The sequence below is a fragment of the Sus scrofa genome, chromosome 9, assembly GCF_000003025.6.
Source record: "Sus scrofa isolate TJ Tabasco breed Duroc chromosome 9, Sscrofa11.1, whole genome shotgun sequence".
Taxonomy (NCBI): domain Eukaryota; kingdom Metazoa; phylum Chordata; class Mammalia; order Artiodactyla; family Suidae; genus Sus; species Sus scrofa.
The window spans coordinates 125394894-125410455 of record NC_010451.4 but is presented as its reverse complement, the minus strand read 5'-3'; the positions used below and the strand labels follow the sequence as shown (position 1 = coordinate 125410455).

The 15562-nt window shown below is 47.2% G+C and overlaps 1 protein-coding gene across 1 annotated transcript in view; it reads right to left on the bottom strand.

Annotated features, from left to right (window-relative positions):
• Positions 13491-15562, bottom strand: part of TSEN15 (tRNA splicing endonuclease subunit 15) — a 96693-nt gene continuing 94621 nt past the window's right edge. The window contains exon 9 of the transcript XR_002335966.1: positions 13491-14183. The gene's annotated coding sequence lies outside the window, so the exon portion shown is untranslated. The remainder of the gene's footprint in view (positions 14184-15562) is intronic.

The following is a 15562-nucleotide window of genomic DNA, read 5'->3' as shown; positions in this document are numbered from 1 at the left end:
ACAAGCTGTTCCCCCACGATGAAGAGCATCTTTATCATCGCTTGGGTGAGTCAGCGCCTACTCATCCTCCTGATCTCAGGGCAAGGATCATTCCCTCAGGAAAAGCCTTCCCTGAAGCTCCAGGCTCACGTTTCCCTGAGAGTCAATGCTGCTTCTTTAAGGCACACAATACAGTTTATAATTTTACATCTGTGCAATGACTTCCTTAATATCTGTCTTTCCCAACATGCTGCAAGCTCAGTGAGGACTGGAAACTATTCAGCAGGTCAGTTGCCTAAGTTTGGCCTCGGGGGCAAATAAGGCCTTGGTAGGTGAGAGACTTGTAGTGTCCAACAGGAAGCCCCTGAGGAAAAGGGCTTTCACATAATGAGTCAAGTCTTCCAGGAAAGAAGACAGTTCTGATGATATCTGGGTTCCTTTCTAAAGACACAGAGGTCGATAAACCACTCCTTCCCCTGACCATCGGCAGCCCATTAGCAGGAGAGCGTCGGAGCCACAGTGCCAGTCTAAGCGGGCTGTGTTGAAGAACAGCACCTCCTGCCATTCTTGCAACGTCATGATTTTTGCAGCCCAGTATTGCTGCAGATGACAGCAATTAGGAATAGAACCGGACACAGCGCGAACAGAAGCTATGTTGATCGAATCGAGGTAGGATATTAGTATTCTATAACTATGAACAAATTACCACAAACGAAGTGAATTAAAGAAACACAAGTTTGTTATCTTACATTGTCCATGGGTTAGAAGCCCGAGCACAGCTGCCCTGGATCCCTGCTCAGGGTCTCACAAGGCCGTGGTCACGGTACTGGCTGTCCAAGTTCTCTCATCTGAGGTGTGGGGCCCCCTTCCAAGCTCAGCTGGGTTGTTGGGAGAATTCAGTTTCTGAACTAGTAGAAAACATTCTCCATTTTCTTGCTAGCTGTTCTCCGGGGACCACACTCAGCTCCCAGAGCCTGCTGGTGTTCCTGCCACAGGGCCCCCACAGGCCATCCACGGCAGGGATGTTTGCCTTCCTCCAGGCCAGCAGGAGCCCACTTCTACAGCTTCTCCTCTGTGACCAGGGAGAGAGGCCTGTCCTTCAACCGACTAGGTCAGGTGCACCCCATGACCTCCCTTTTGCCATGGGAGGGGACAGCTCGTGGGAGTGACAGCTCATCCTATCCACAGGTCCCGCTGGGCCGAGGGGGTGACACAGGGCAACACACCAGGAGATCTTGCCTACCATGGGCAGCGGGACCAGCTGATGGTAATAACAATGAAATTCTGAGTGTGTATTCCTCGCCAGCGCTGTGCCAGGTGCTTTTCAGCATTTAACCCTTAAAAGAATCCGTGAGGAAAATTCCACTGCTTTCCTTATTTTACCTGGCTTAGAGGCCACGTGACTATCCAGTTTTACACAATCAGCAAGACGTACAACGAGATTTTAAACTAGTCTTTCTGCCTCCCGAATCCATTCTTACCCAGCTCACCTCATCGGAGCTGTTTCTCCTGCAAGCAGTGAAATAATGATGATTACTGTTTTATGGATGTAAACACTGGCTTGGGGAGTTTAAGGAACATACTCAAGACCACCTAGTTAGTAAGGGATAGAGCAGCCGTCAGTCTACTCTTCTCCGTCTCAGCCCCATACTGGTGGCATCCCATGTAATAGGGGACACCCCCAAATCGCTCGTCAGCCAGAAGAAAACTCAATAATGAACCTTCCCCCTGAGACATGGGAAACCAGCAGGCCTTCAGCCTCCAAGGCTAGACTGAATGACACAACACATGTGCTATTGCTTTTAATCTGTAGCGGGTGGAGGCAGACATGTTTTGTTGTCCTGTGAGGAAACTTACCTGAGCCAAGCACCCTGGATGTCATTTCCCCAGAAGTTTCCTGACACTTAGCACCAGAAGTGCTCCTCCCGAGATGGTAAAAAGTTAGTGATCATTAACTTCTCTCTCTCTGTGTTTACACTTTTGAATAAAAGATGTCCCGGGGCTGAAGCAAACAATTATTCCAGAGTGAGGCTATGTTTCCTTGGGACTAACATTGTCTTTTTTTCGTTGCTTCCTGCAGGGAGGCAATGCTGCTTTGGACCGAGCTGCTAACAAATACAATTATCCATTATAAATATCACCACCCTCCCACCCTACCTTGTGCTTTGGCAGCAGAGGTCAGCCTCACCTGAGAGTACTGTCACCTGAGGGTACTGTCCGCCTTGTTTCTCTGGACTGCCCTCAAGGCCAACAGTCAACCTGGTGCAGAAACAGCCCCTCAAACGCCGCATTGTCTCCAGTACCGCAAGTGTAAGGTATTGGAGACCCCCTCGGCTACTTCTGTTCTGCTACTGTGCTTCAGGCAAGGAACAGAGAACAAAGTTATCAGACAAGTTTCCTTTCATGTGCATGCTCTGCCAAGCCAGGGTTTGGGTTATAACTGCATTCCTCTGTCCGAGGCCACAGCCCCAGGAGGCAGCTCTTCTCCCAGGGCCGTAGCTCACCCGCACCAGGAGCTTCACGCCCTCCTCTGGCCCCTGCAGGACTGAGGCTCCCTGCTGGCGCTCATCCCGGGTGTTGCACCATCCCTTGATGACCCACACCTCGGATACAGCACCTTCTAAAAAAGATGCGTAATTAACCTGTGATTAATTTTTTTTGTCTTTTTAAGGCTGCACCCACAGCATCTGGAGGTTCCCAGGCTGGGAGTCTAATCAGAGCCAACAGCTGCTGGCCTGTACCACAGCCACAACAACGCCAGATCCAAGCTGCGTCTGTGACCTAAACCATAGCTCATGGCAACACCAGAGCTGTACCCCACTGAGTGAGGCCAGGGATCGAACCTGCATCCTCATGGATCCTGAGGGTTCCACTGAGCCACGACGGGAACTCCAACCTTTAATTAATAAAGTGTGCCACCTATCCTACTAAGAATGCAGGCTGATAATTACTTTAAACTCTTAATGGAATTATTGGCTTCAGCAATGAGTATAAACGGTTGGTAAAAGCATAGGCATATGGTCAGTGGGGCACTGGACATTTGTCTATTGCCAAACAACCCTGCATAGTTTACTTGCTAGCCACACGAGGAAAACAAAATGCTACAAGAGAAGGATGAGACTGCCGTTTGCCTTAATTGATGGCTCAGTGCTAGGATCCTTAATAGTGAGTCACCCAGAACATCTGTATGTTATGATGGCATGCCATATAAAGTCACGGCTGTGATATAATCTAGCTAAAAAGGTTTATCTTGAATTCATCATGCCTTTACATTTTACTCCCGGTTTACAAAAATTAAGTGGGTTAGAGAAACAAGTTAAATGACACTGCAAAGAAGCAACTGGTCAAATCAGAAGATGGGATGTTCTATGGAAAACTGGCCAAATTCATTCACAAGCATGATGTCATGTCCATACTTGATTTTTTTAAAAAAATGACTTAAAAAATGGATATGTCTTTGATTGAACAAACCATCTAGAAAGGACATTTGGGGGATGATTTAGGCAATCAAATATGGACTGGGTATTAGATAAGATGAAGTGACATGGAAAGTTTCAATCATTAACTTAAAAAAAAAAGACAATTTCCAGAACAGTATGTTACAATTTATGAAACATTATTTTTCTCATTTTGTAAAAAGATACATGTGCCTATGTATAAATGCATTAAAATCCTGGAAGGATATACAGTAAGATCTTAGTGGTGTTAATCTCTGGATGGTAGGAATCAGGCATTTTAATTTTATTTTTGTTCATCTGTTCATATGCTTGGTAATGATAAGAGGTTTGTAATTTAATAAGAAGGAAAGAGAATTATCAGTGTGTCAGTTGTCACTGAAGCCATGGGAGCAAATGAGCTTGCCTAGGGAAGAGACGATGAAGAATGAACGAGGGCTGAGGACACAGCCTTCAGAAACGTCAAGATTTCAGAGGGAAGCCTGGGGGTGGAGAGATGGTCAGGGACTGAGGAGGAGCCAGGAGAGAACAGAAGCAGCAGAAAGGCCAGGGGAGGAGGGTGCTTCCAGGAGAGGACAGTCGGGTGTATCACATACTCCAGATGGGCAAGCAGGGCGAGGATTACCAGGAGGCTGCTGATGTTACCGTAGGAAGTCTGTGGAGATTTCTGCAGGTGGAGGAGTGACGTGTAGGGATGGCTCTTGTAAGGACGGAATTAGAGGGGAGGAGGGACACAGGACGGTGACTGGAGGGAAACGGCCATGCCCATCTTGGCAGGAGGAGCTAGAAGAGGAGGAGTTGCCTTCAGGTTGTATCCTGGGTAAGTCCTGGGACCGTACTTCTTTAGCTGGAATATGCTGAGTGGCGCCCCTGGAGGACGTAAAGGGAAGTGTTTGTGACGCAGGCAGGGTATAGAGTTGTTTGGAAATGGGGAGCTAAGCAATGTGTAGACTAATTGGAAAAAGCCAGTGGGAGTGGAGAGGTTGAAAGTCTAAGAGGAGGAGGAAGGATCGTTTATGGCACAGGCTGCAGAAATTCACAGAGGGAAGAAGGTGCAGAGCAGAGGCTGATGAGCCTTGTGGAGGACTGAGGCTTCCTCTGAATCAGCAGGGAAGGGGCCAGGACCCAGACCTTCTAGAAGCAAGCTGGTGGTGGTGAGCAAGCACAAACAGACTTTGAAAGCAGGTTTTCCAAGTGGTGTGCTGCTTGTAGAGTTCTGCAGGGTCACATCAGCATTACTGGTTTGTGTGGACCTCACACTTCCTGGGATGGCGAAGCGGTGGGGGCGGGGGGGGGTTGCCCATATGATGAAATTTGAGGGGTAGGCTCATCACCCCAGGAAAATTTCCCCAAAGCTTTTTATAATGACGTGTGATGAAGTGAGTAAACAACATGAAGTTCTGAGTCAGCAGATGAGTTTTGAGGCCTTCCCTTCCATCACGTACCCTTTGAGAACTTCAGCTTGACTTGCTTCAGTGAACATTTACTTAATACCAAAGGATGCTGTTCTCAGTACAGCCCATGACATTCCATTCAATCGAGAACCTGGAGAAGGGGCTGGAATATTCTGGGTTTCCAGTGAGAAATATGTAACAGTTCTCCATGTGCCTACATCAGAGAACTGCCTTCCTAGAAAGTTAAATCTGATAGAAGCGGAACCAAGGTGTACTGTTTACTATGATCATTTACTTCTTTTCTGTCTGTATTCTCTTCCCTTCACCCCATCACTGAACCAGAAAGCCCCTGGCCTGTCTGTGCTATGGAGTCCAGCTTTGTCACTAGTGACCACACAGCAAACTGCCCAGGTCAGCTAGTTTCAGATGCACACACAACGTTCCCAACCAGGGTTTCTGAGGGATTCAGCCGCTGCTCAGGGTCCAGGGGCTCAGAGCACATTAGTCAAAGGTGGTTATTCCCAACCGCTCTGCTCACTGTGTCAGGTACATCTGGGACAGGCTCTTGGTTGGAGGGTTTCCTCTCTGGTGTCTCTGTGTGGATGCTCATCTTCCCAATTTATCCTTCAAGCAATCTCTTGCAAAAAGAGATGTGGTATCCCCCACGCTGCTCCTCACAGCTTCAGAAACTCTGGGGCTTTGCACAAATGTGTACAGAGTGTGGAGACTCCAGCCAAAAGATGAGAGTGGGAAGAAGAACTGCAAAGGGAGGGAGAGCTGAAAGGTGCCAGGCCATTAATTCCAGCTCAGTGGCGATGGGGAAGGAAGCTAACTCGGTGGAACTCCAGAGCGAAAGCAAACAGGAAGGTTTTAATGAGAAAGTCCCTGAGAGGAAATGACTCAATGGCTTGGAAAGAGTGGGCTCCAGCAGGGCTGGAGGTACCACTTGGAGCCCCATCCCCGGGAAGGCAGCGGGGCCAGTCTGGAGGGGGCTCACCAGGGAAGGGCAGGACTTTCTCTTTGCTGCCAAGACAGAGCAACTCGTCCTCCACTCAAGTTTCTCCCTACTCATTCCCCTGGAACAGGGATTGGGGAGGGGATCCTTAGGCAGGAACAGCTCATCCATCTGCAACAGGATTGATAAAAAGCATCTTAACTCTGAGACTGTGTGGTCAAGAACCTGTTTGGAGAAGGGGCTGGAATATTCTGGGGCTGTGCCTGCAATGAGGAATACATAACAGTTCTTCCAGGGCCTGAAACAGAGAACTTCCTCCTTCAAAACAAAAGAAAAGAAAACAAAAACAAAAACAGGCTGCTAAAAGGAGAACTATGGTACAGGGATTGCCACAAACACAATGCAGAGCTGGTGTGACATGAGAGAGGGGTTGCATTTTCTGACTCAAAAATCAGGGTGACAGGTTTTTTTTTTTTTGGCTTCTGAATTTGCATACATGAGATGCCTTAAAATGGAATAAAATGAAATCATACTTAGTCAGAAATGGGACAAAATGAACTTATTAGAAGTGATAACGTTGCACAAAATTGGAAGGATGCTGGAGAATCTGGCAGGAATGAACACTGTTTGGAACTGAAGTGTATCTGAGAAGAGCAGGAGAGTGAAACTTTTCAAATCCCGAGTTTATTAATTCCTGCATGAATCAGCAGCGGGCGGGGACAGAGTGAGAGCAAGCTCCCTTCTGCGCGTGGGGGTGTTGGGGAGAAGCCAAAGCCCGTCCAGCACGCTCAAGTGAACAGAGCTTGGGCTCTGGCTCTCCAACATCCTAGGCGTGTCCTCTGGCACATCTGGGGTCCCTGATCTGCCAGGAGAGGACAGAATGGAGCCTGCCAAGTGGTGGTGAGAATTCCAGCTAAGGCCAATGTCTGGCACAGACGGTTGTGCACAACGGTCAGTTCCTTCCCCTCCCCTGCCCCCTGGTGAGGGAGGGAAAGATGCCCCAGCCTTGGAAACACCCCTGCAATTCAGCAGACCTCTGGGGACTCCTCCAGAAGCATTAGGAGGCCCTGCCCGCACCCCTCAGACAAGTAGCTGAGGAGAGAACACCCACAGGTCAAGCTGCCTGCTGCTCGGGGCCACTGGCCCGGTGCCCACTGGCTGGAAAAATGCACGGAAGGGAGCTGTAAACAGTCTCAGAGGAAACGAAAGTTTCTTGTTGAATGAGGGGCAGTAAAGCCTGGTGATTTTGGAAGAGCGGAAGAAAAGGGGCAGCAAGGAGGGGAAAATGTAAAGACAAACTGTGAGCCCCAGCGTATTTTGTCTGACCTGGGGAACCGCCTGGGCAGAAAGAATGCGGGAACCTCAGTTATGCTGCAGATGGAACTTCCCAGCCTTTGCTGATCCTACAGACCACTCCTTCAGTGACTTAAAAGAGCATTTTAAAAGCCACTCTCCAAGGCCCTCCTGCAGGGGCATGGGGAAGATTTGTCACTTCTACCCAAACCCAGCTTGCAATGCTGTCACTTCTGTGCACCCTGGCTTTTTCTAAAAAGGTCTCTGTCTTTTAAATTTCATCATTTACACCACTTGCTTCAGTGACTCTGAACTTGGCATGCTGCTCTCTGAATCACATGCTTTTGCCTACATTACATAGTGGGGCTTGGAGTCCTGCCTCAGAAAGAAGTTGTCAAAGCTTCCCATTGCTTTTCCAAGGCTGCTGGCAGTGCAAGGCATCAGAAACACACTCTTCCTCCAGGTCTTTCTTCTACCTCTACATCAACCTTGAAAAAAGATCCCAAGCTGGGTCATGATGTCTAAGAGCTCAAGCCAATTTATATTAATACATTCTGGGCACCTACTATGTGGCAGGCATGACGGGGATCCTGGGGTAAGGATCCTTAGCTTCTACACTGCAGGGTCTTGCTGCCTGCAAAGAAGCAACATACAGGGTCTACGTAAGGTCTGAGGCATGAGATAGATGCGCCCCAGGCTGAGCAGCTGGAACCTGTCCGCTGTGGACAGATACTTGAAGATAAAGATTATGGTAGCAGTAAGGAGGAGCTGAGTCCCGCTTGGATAAAAGATAAAGAGACCACATATTTCTCATTCTTGAGGTTAAGGAGACCCCTCAAACTACACATGCAGCTATACATGTAGGATCCTCAGAGAAGGGGGCGCTAGATCATAGGACATTCTGTCAACTTCCCAGAGACCCTCGCCCTGCAATCAGTTAAAAGATGTGCACACACAGGGGAGGGCCCTGAGTGAGACCAAATGTGGACTCAGAGCCAGACAAAGCAAGATGACTGGCCAGGAGGCCTGGAAAAACGGCCTTCATATAAGTGATTTAAACCACCCCCAAAGTGCATGGCGCACTCTCTTTCTCTGAGCCCACTCGTGCTTTCTCTGCACACATCTCTCCTAACACTTTCCGTGCCTTGCTCCTTTGCATCTGCTTGTTGAAGTCCATCTCCAAAGCAGGTAAGATCCAAAGCCATGCTCGTAGCCATTAGCCCTTGTGATCTCATGATTCAGTCCCTGATCAGGGAACTGAGATCCTGCTTCTTGCTGTGGCCACCTCATACCCACCCAAGACCAGGTCTATCCCTGAGACCAATTCCCGCAGGCTGTGAATAGAGGCAGCTGGCACAGTGGAAACAGTTCATTGATACTGTATTCATTCAGGGGATATTTATCGAGTACCTAATCTGAGTACCTATTCTGTGTCGTGTGCTTTTCAACACCCTGGAGATCCCGTGAAGAAGAAGAATGTGGGATCTGAGGTCAGGCAGAACTGAATCAAAGCCTTGCCTCCAATGCAATTAATTATGCTTTGAGCTAAGCCTCAAACTCACTGAGCTCCAGATTTTTCATTTTCAAATCGGAATCATAATAACAATAATATTATATACTACATATTTGTAGAGTTCTTATAAAGTCAAAGAGTAGTTATGATAAATGCTCAATAAATGTAGCTGATTGGCAGTTCTAGATGAATCAGTAAGGGTAATGGTTGGATATGCAAGCAGAGGAGGTAAAGAAAATTAATTTTATTTCTTGTGGACATGACCAAATGTACAGGTACAGCAGAAGGAGAAATAAGGCCACCTACAGAGAGGTGGCATTCCAGACCAGGCTGTACCTGAAACAGTGTTGTTCCTCAAGGGGCCACACATTTTCTGAGAATGTTTTACTTTTTTTTAAAACTAAAATTTGATAATTATCTCATATACATATATGCACACACATACAAACATGTTTAATGGGTATGTAATAAATATAATATATACCCTTATAAGGCATATATTCTAATATAATATGTACCCTTATAAGTGAATACACTCTAAATTATCTGATTATCCAAAGTATAACCCACAGTCAGTGCATAACTGCGGCCCCTATGTTTACACCTGGGATCACAGTAATGCCAAGTAGAGGGACTTTTTATTTTCCTCTAATGAGAAACAGGTGGACTTAACATATAAATATGTTTGCATCTGCTGGAAGGTAAAACACGACAGAGTGCATTTTATCCAAAAGTTAGTTTAGAAGTGGTAGGAAAAGAGAAAAACTGAGCTCACAAAGAGAGGATGTCTGCTCCTGGCCCAGGGTGACACGGATGGGCTGAATGGGAAAGAGCTGGGCTTGGACAGTTAGGACATTACGTTTTGAATAGAGACTTGGTTTTAGGAAAACAATATCCTATCATGTTTCATTAATATTATTAATTCTAACTTTACTGGTTCTGCGACCTAAATATGTTTTAGTCTTATGTAAGCACTAAAAGAAAATGGTTTAATATCTGTTTTTTGTACAAATTGAAATAACATTAATAAAAATAATTTAAGTCTAATTTAGGCATCCACTAGATCTCTGAAGGGCTGGGCATTGTTCTAGGTTAAGGAGCAGGCTGCTGGTCCTCCATCCTGGCAGGGAAGGAGGAAGAGCTGACCGGAAGTGCCACTTTCCAGGTGAGGGCCTGAGTCCATAGCTTCTGGAACTACAGGCAGGTTCTGTGGAAAGTAAAGTCATCAGAGAAGATCTTGGACGGGTGCAAAGGACCCTTTGTCCTTTGTGTTACAAAGAACAGATTCTTTCCCCCAACTTTCTCCTAGCTTAACCTCCTGACTTACAGTGACCTCACCTACTACTGCTTCTCTCTACCTCATTCACGTGCTGATTCAACAAGCTGCAGCTGTGCCACATGTCAGCTCCTGTGCTGGGCACAGCATGCGTGTGAAGGACCAGTCCCTGCCCCCCAAGGAGCTTACACTGTGAGCTCCTTGGGACCACTGAATTCAAACTTATTCTCAACTCTCAGTTCTTGTCCTTCCCTCCAAACTGAGTTTTTAGAATCCTACATGAATTCCCACCTCCACTTCTGCAAAGAAACAATCAAGCTTGATTTGATTTATTCAAGCACATACCTGGAAAAGGGCATGCACCTGGGGCGCCAGGGACATTTTCTCTCGCTCTTTTCTTGGTGCTGAGTCTAGGCCAGGAACCTGCAAAAAGCAAGGAGTACAGAATTAGCTATGGATTGGGGGAGCTCAGTGCCTCATAGCAGTGAAGCACTTTTCCAGAGGGATTTGGGGCAAGGGCGAGTTTTACAGAGCATTAGAAGAGGCAACAAGGAATGGGGCATGATTGGTTAGGAGGCCCAGGAGTTCCTAAGGCTAGCAGGTCCTATTTTCTAGAGTAAGGGAAGCCAGCTGAGGCTGAGTTGGAAGAATGTGATTAGTGCCTGTTAGGTTTCCTTATCAGTGAAGCATTTCCTCTGAGTGGGGGTCGACTTGTGTTTAGGTTTGTGATGTGACTCCCTGCACTGGGGTGGCCTCCATTTTATGGGTCCCAATATTTGAATTAATTTTATTTTTTTGTCTTTTTTTTTTTTTTTTTTTTTTTTTTGCTATTTCTTGGGCTGCTCCCGCGGTATATGGAGGTTCCCAGGTTAGGGGTCAAATCGGAGGGGTAGCCGCCGGCCTACACCAGAGCCACAGCAACGCGGGATCCGAGCCGCGTCTGCAACCTACACCACAGCTCACGGCAACGCCGGATCGTTAACCCACTGAGCAAGGGCAGGGACCGAACCCGCAACCTCATGGTTCCTAGTCGGATTCGTTAACCACTGCGCCACGACGGTAACTCCTTGAATTAATTTTAATCACATCTTAGGTTGGGTTCTTTGGAAGCAGAGCCTGAGGGAGGGCTTGGGGGACATGTAATTTATCAATTTATACAGGAAAAACTTGTAAGGGGGGAAAGGAAGGAGAAAAATGAATGGAAAAGAGTCCAGCAAGGAAGAAGTCCAGATTTGATCCACAGAGGACTCTGGAACATTAAGATCTCCCAGGAATGTCCCCACCATGAGGCAAGGGGCCAGCCTTCTGCGGTGGGAGGGTGGAGGGTGTATGGGTGTGTTGGAAGGGGGTTGGGAGACAGAATGCCCCGGGGCGTAGGCTGAGGCAGCTCCCATCAGCTGTAAGGGTAATTTCTAGAGAAGGAGGGAGCTGGGAGCTGTTAGATCACCGCCTCTGCAGGGTGGGTGCCCCAGTGCAGTAAAGGGGACCCAGGTGACTCACCAAATGAATCCACCTCACGAAGGTTCAAATGCATGGAGGTTCACCTTCACAAGTTAGCGTGACCATTACACAAGGTGATTATGAAAAGCACCTGCTGCCGTAACTGCCCCTCCTCCCCTTTCTGACATTAGAGGCAGAAGTTCTTGACAGATCAGCCCAATCAGAAAATCTACCCGACTAACCCTTCAGCCAAGTAAGAAGGGAAACCCATCACCAAACCTTATTCCTCTGCTCGCCCACCCCAACCTCAGGGAGGAATCCAACCTCACCTGGTTTGCGCTCACCCGGTGCTTTGGCTGCTGTAATGGCCCCTAAAGAATTCATTTCTTTCCTGTCTAGGATTCAGCCCTCTGGAAAACTCTACCACGGTGCTTCCCAAGCTGTTTTCCATCAGGCTCGAGGTTAAGGGAGGTTGGGGAATGGAGGTTGTGATAGGTAATGACTCTCCCAAAGATGTCCGCGCGCTCATCCATAGAAGCTGTGACTGCGTTGCCTTACATGGTAAATGGGACTCTGTAGGTGTGACTAAGGGTACGGATCTTGAGATGGAAAGAACATCCTGGATTATCCAGGTGGGCCCACACTAATCACACAAGCTCTTAAAAGCTGAAAATCTTCCCTGGCTGTGGTCAGAGAGAGATGATACAGAAGAAGATGGAGGAGAAATTCAAGATGTGAAAGTGATTTGACTTCCATTGCTGGCTTTGCAGATAGAAGGGGCCATGAGGGAGTTCCCACTGTGGCTCTGTAGATTATGAACCTGACTAGTATCCATGAGGATGTGGGTTTGATCCCTGGCTTCGCTCAGTGCATTAAAGATCCAGCACTGCCATGAACTGTGGTGTAGGTTTCAGAGGCAGCTCAGATCTAGCGTTGCTGTGGCTGTGGCATAGCCCGGCAGCTGCAGCTCTGATTCAGCCCCTAACCTGGGAACTTCCATATGCCACGGGTGAGGCCCTAAAAAGAAAAAAAGAAAAAAAAAAGAAAGAAGAAGAAGGGGCCATGAGACAAATAATTTGGCAGCTGTCACAAGCTGAGAATGGCCCTCAACCAGCAAGAAAATGGAAACCCTGGTCCTATAACCACAAGGAATTCAATTTTGCCAGGAACAAGAATGACCAAGGAAAGGGATCTTCCCCCTTGAGCCTCCAGAAAGGAGCATAGCCCTGCTGACACCTTGATTTTATCCTGTAGAGACCCACATCAGACTTCAGATCCATAGACTATAAGATGATACATTTGTGTTGGTTAAGCTGTTGAGTGTGTGCTCCTTTGTTACAGCAGCAACAGAACACTACTGCAGGGATGTCGATCAAATAAATTTGGGAACTGATGCTAGAGATTATAGAACACATTAATCATCTTGCTATGAGAGAGTTACAGTAAAAACAACGTCAGTCACAGAACATTATGGAATCAAAGAGCAGATAACTTATTCACTACAAAGGGAGAGGCCACCACTACCCTAATTTACAAGTCTGTGTTCTGACAGTATCATGTGTGCAAAGAGAGGGTGGCTGCTGAACCACAGCATCAGCATCAGGCTCTCTGTCACTGTTATATCTGACAAGGAAGATGCCCTGACAAAGACCAGACTGGCTGTGGGAAGTGGTGGGAAGTTACCCTGAGGGTGGCCAGATGCTTCTACATTCATGTCAGAGATGTTTTCTAAAATCTGAATTCATCAGCTCTGCCCCAAATGGAAACATGGTCATTTACGCTTAGAAACAGGAAACTTATATTCATGGTGGCTACTTTCTAATGAGGAGGATTTGTTCTTCTACCTTAAAACCCAGGGAAACAAACATCCACAAAAGCAATGTTCTGTAATAGATTTTGCTCCCAATTAAGCACAAACTACTGGAAACTTCTCACACTTCATTTCCTGCCCTTCTCCAGCTTCTTCCCTTCATGAGAGCCACAAGGCTCCGGTTATACTTTGAAGACACCAAGGTCAGCCCCCTGCAGGAATTTTGCACTTGCTCCTCCCTCAGGCTGGAATGTCTGCAGACTTCACTCACGCTGTCCATCTGGTCTCTACTCAAATGTCCCCACCTCAGAGAGGTCACCTCTAAAGCTCTTTATCTAAAGTAGACACCCCTGCCCAATGCTGTCATCTTCTCACCCGGTGTTAGAATTCCTCATGGCACTTCTGTATTTACTTGGGCAGTTGTCCATTACGTTCTCACCAGGACATACACTTCATAAAGGCTGGGGACTTGTCTCTTGCTCACTGCTGTACCCCCAGTTTCTGGCACATGAGAAGTACCCACTGAACACCTGTTGAACCTAAGAAGGAAATGCTTGGTGTCTTGGTCCTGCACTGTCCTTCCAGCCCTCTAGGGGGCACTCAATACTGGCTATAGGACCTCATCCAGCTTCTTCCAAGATCCAAGCTCTTCCCAAGTCCATTGTAACCAGTATGGAAGCCTGTATCTTTCCAAGATAACCACCACCATATATATCCCATCTCCCATGCCCCTCTTACAAATTGATGTTGATTCTCTTCCTTGGAGGAATGTGTCTATATTATCTCCTCTCGAATCTGGTGTGGCCTGTGACCATGATGGGACTATGCTGTGGCACTATGTGACTTCTAAGAGTAGGTCATAAAAGGTGATACAGTGTTTGCCTCGTTCTCTTGAGTCTCCCCTCTGGGAACACAGTTCATTTCCTACGGGGAAGTCAGGTCACATGGAGAGACCATGACTAGATGGCCTGACACACAGCTAAGCTAAGGTCCCAGTTGACAGCCAACACCACCTTCCAGACATGTGAGGAAGCCTTTGAGATAACTTGTGTCCCAACCGTTGTCCACCTGCAAGCGAAGGAAAGACCCCAGTCAGAACAGATAGAGCCCCACATCCATGGGAGATCATAATACAATAATTGTTCTTATTTTAAGCCATTAAATTTAAGGTGGTTTGGCTTTTTTTCTTTTTCTTTTGCTTTTTAGGGCCGCACCTGTGGCATATGGACGTTTCCATGCTAGGGGTCAATCAGAGCCTCAGCTACCAGCGTACACCACAGCCACAGCAACGCCAGATCGAGCCTCATCTGCAACCTACACCACAGCTTGAGGCAACGCCAGATCCTTGCCCCACTGAGCAAGGCCAGGGATTGAACCGGCATCCTCATGGATATGGGTTGAGTTTGTTTCTACTGCACCACAATGGGAACTCCCAAGGGTGGCTTGTTATATAGGAACAAACAACTGAAACAGATGGGATATGGTACTGTCTATTAAAAGATCTGATTTCTCATCTCTATTCTGTACTACTCACATTTGTCAGTCTTTCTGCTTCCCAATGACTAGACTCACCACCCCTTCTGATCTTCATCCTAGGGTGATTTGATGAAAACTGGTCATCCTCAGGAATTGTGCTTAGAAAAAGTACATACATATTTCTTTTTTTTTTTGTCTTTTTGCCATTTCTTGGGCTGCTTCCGCGCATATGGAGGTTCCCAGGCTAGGGATCCAATTGAGCCATAGCCGCCGGCCTATGCCAGAGCCACAGCAACGCGGGATCCGAGCCGCGGCGGATCCTTAACCCAGTGAGCAAGGCCAGGGATTGAACCCGCAACCTCATGGTTCTTAGTCGGATTCGTTAACCACTGAGCCACGGCGGGAACTCCCAATTTCAATATTTCCCTATTATCATGATTCAGAATTTGCCTGGATTCAGCCACTCTAAACATTAATAAGTCACCCAAAACAGCTGGGTTAATGAATTGCAGTCCATTGTAAGTCTTAGCTCCAGGTCCATGCCACTCCCTTATGGCAATTCCTTTTCCAGCAGCTCCTGTCATCTACAAAGCCATATTGCATACATCTCTGTGCACCTCTGTAGCTTGGCAACCTCTCATATGGCTGTTCAACTGCTTTAGCCAAACAGTTCTTACTTAAGGGTGAGGACAAAACCAAGACTCACTGGGCTGTTTCTGGGCCCAAACAGGGAGAAGTTTTTAGGGGAGTCAACACAGTCATAGTGGGGCTGGGTAACAAACCAAGGTCAGAACCTCTCCAGTGTAGTTAAGTACTGAGTCTGGAAATAAGCTTCAGGTGGAAATAATAAGAAAAAAATACACTTGTCTATTGCTAAGGGAAGAAAACAGAGGGACTGGATGGGTAGGGTATATAGAACTGGCCAATATGATAACAATAGTTAAGATCCTGGTCTGGCTTCAGTGAGCCCA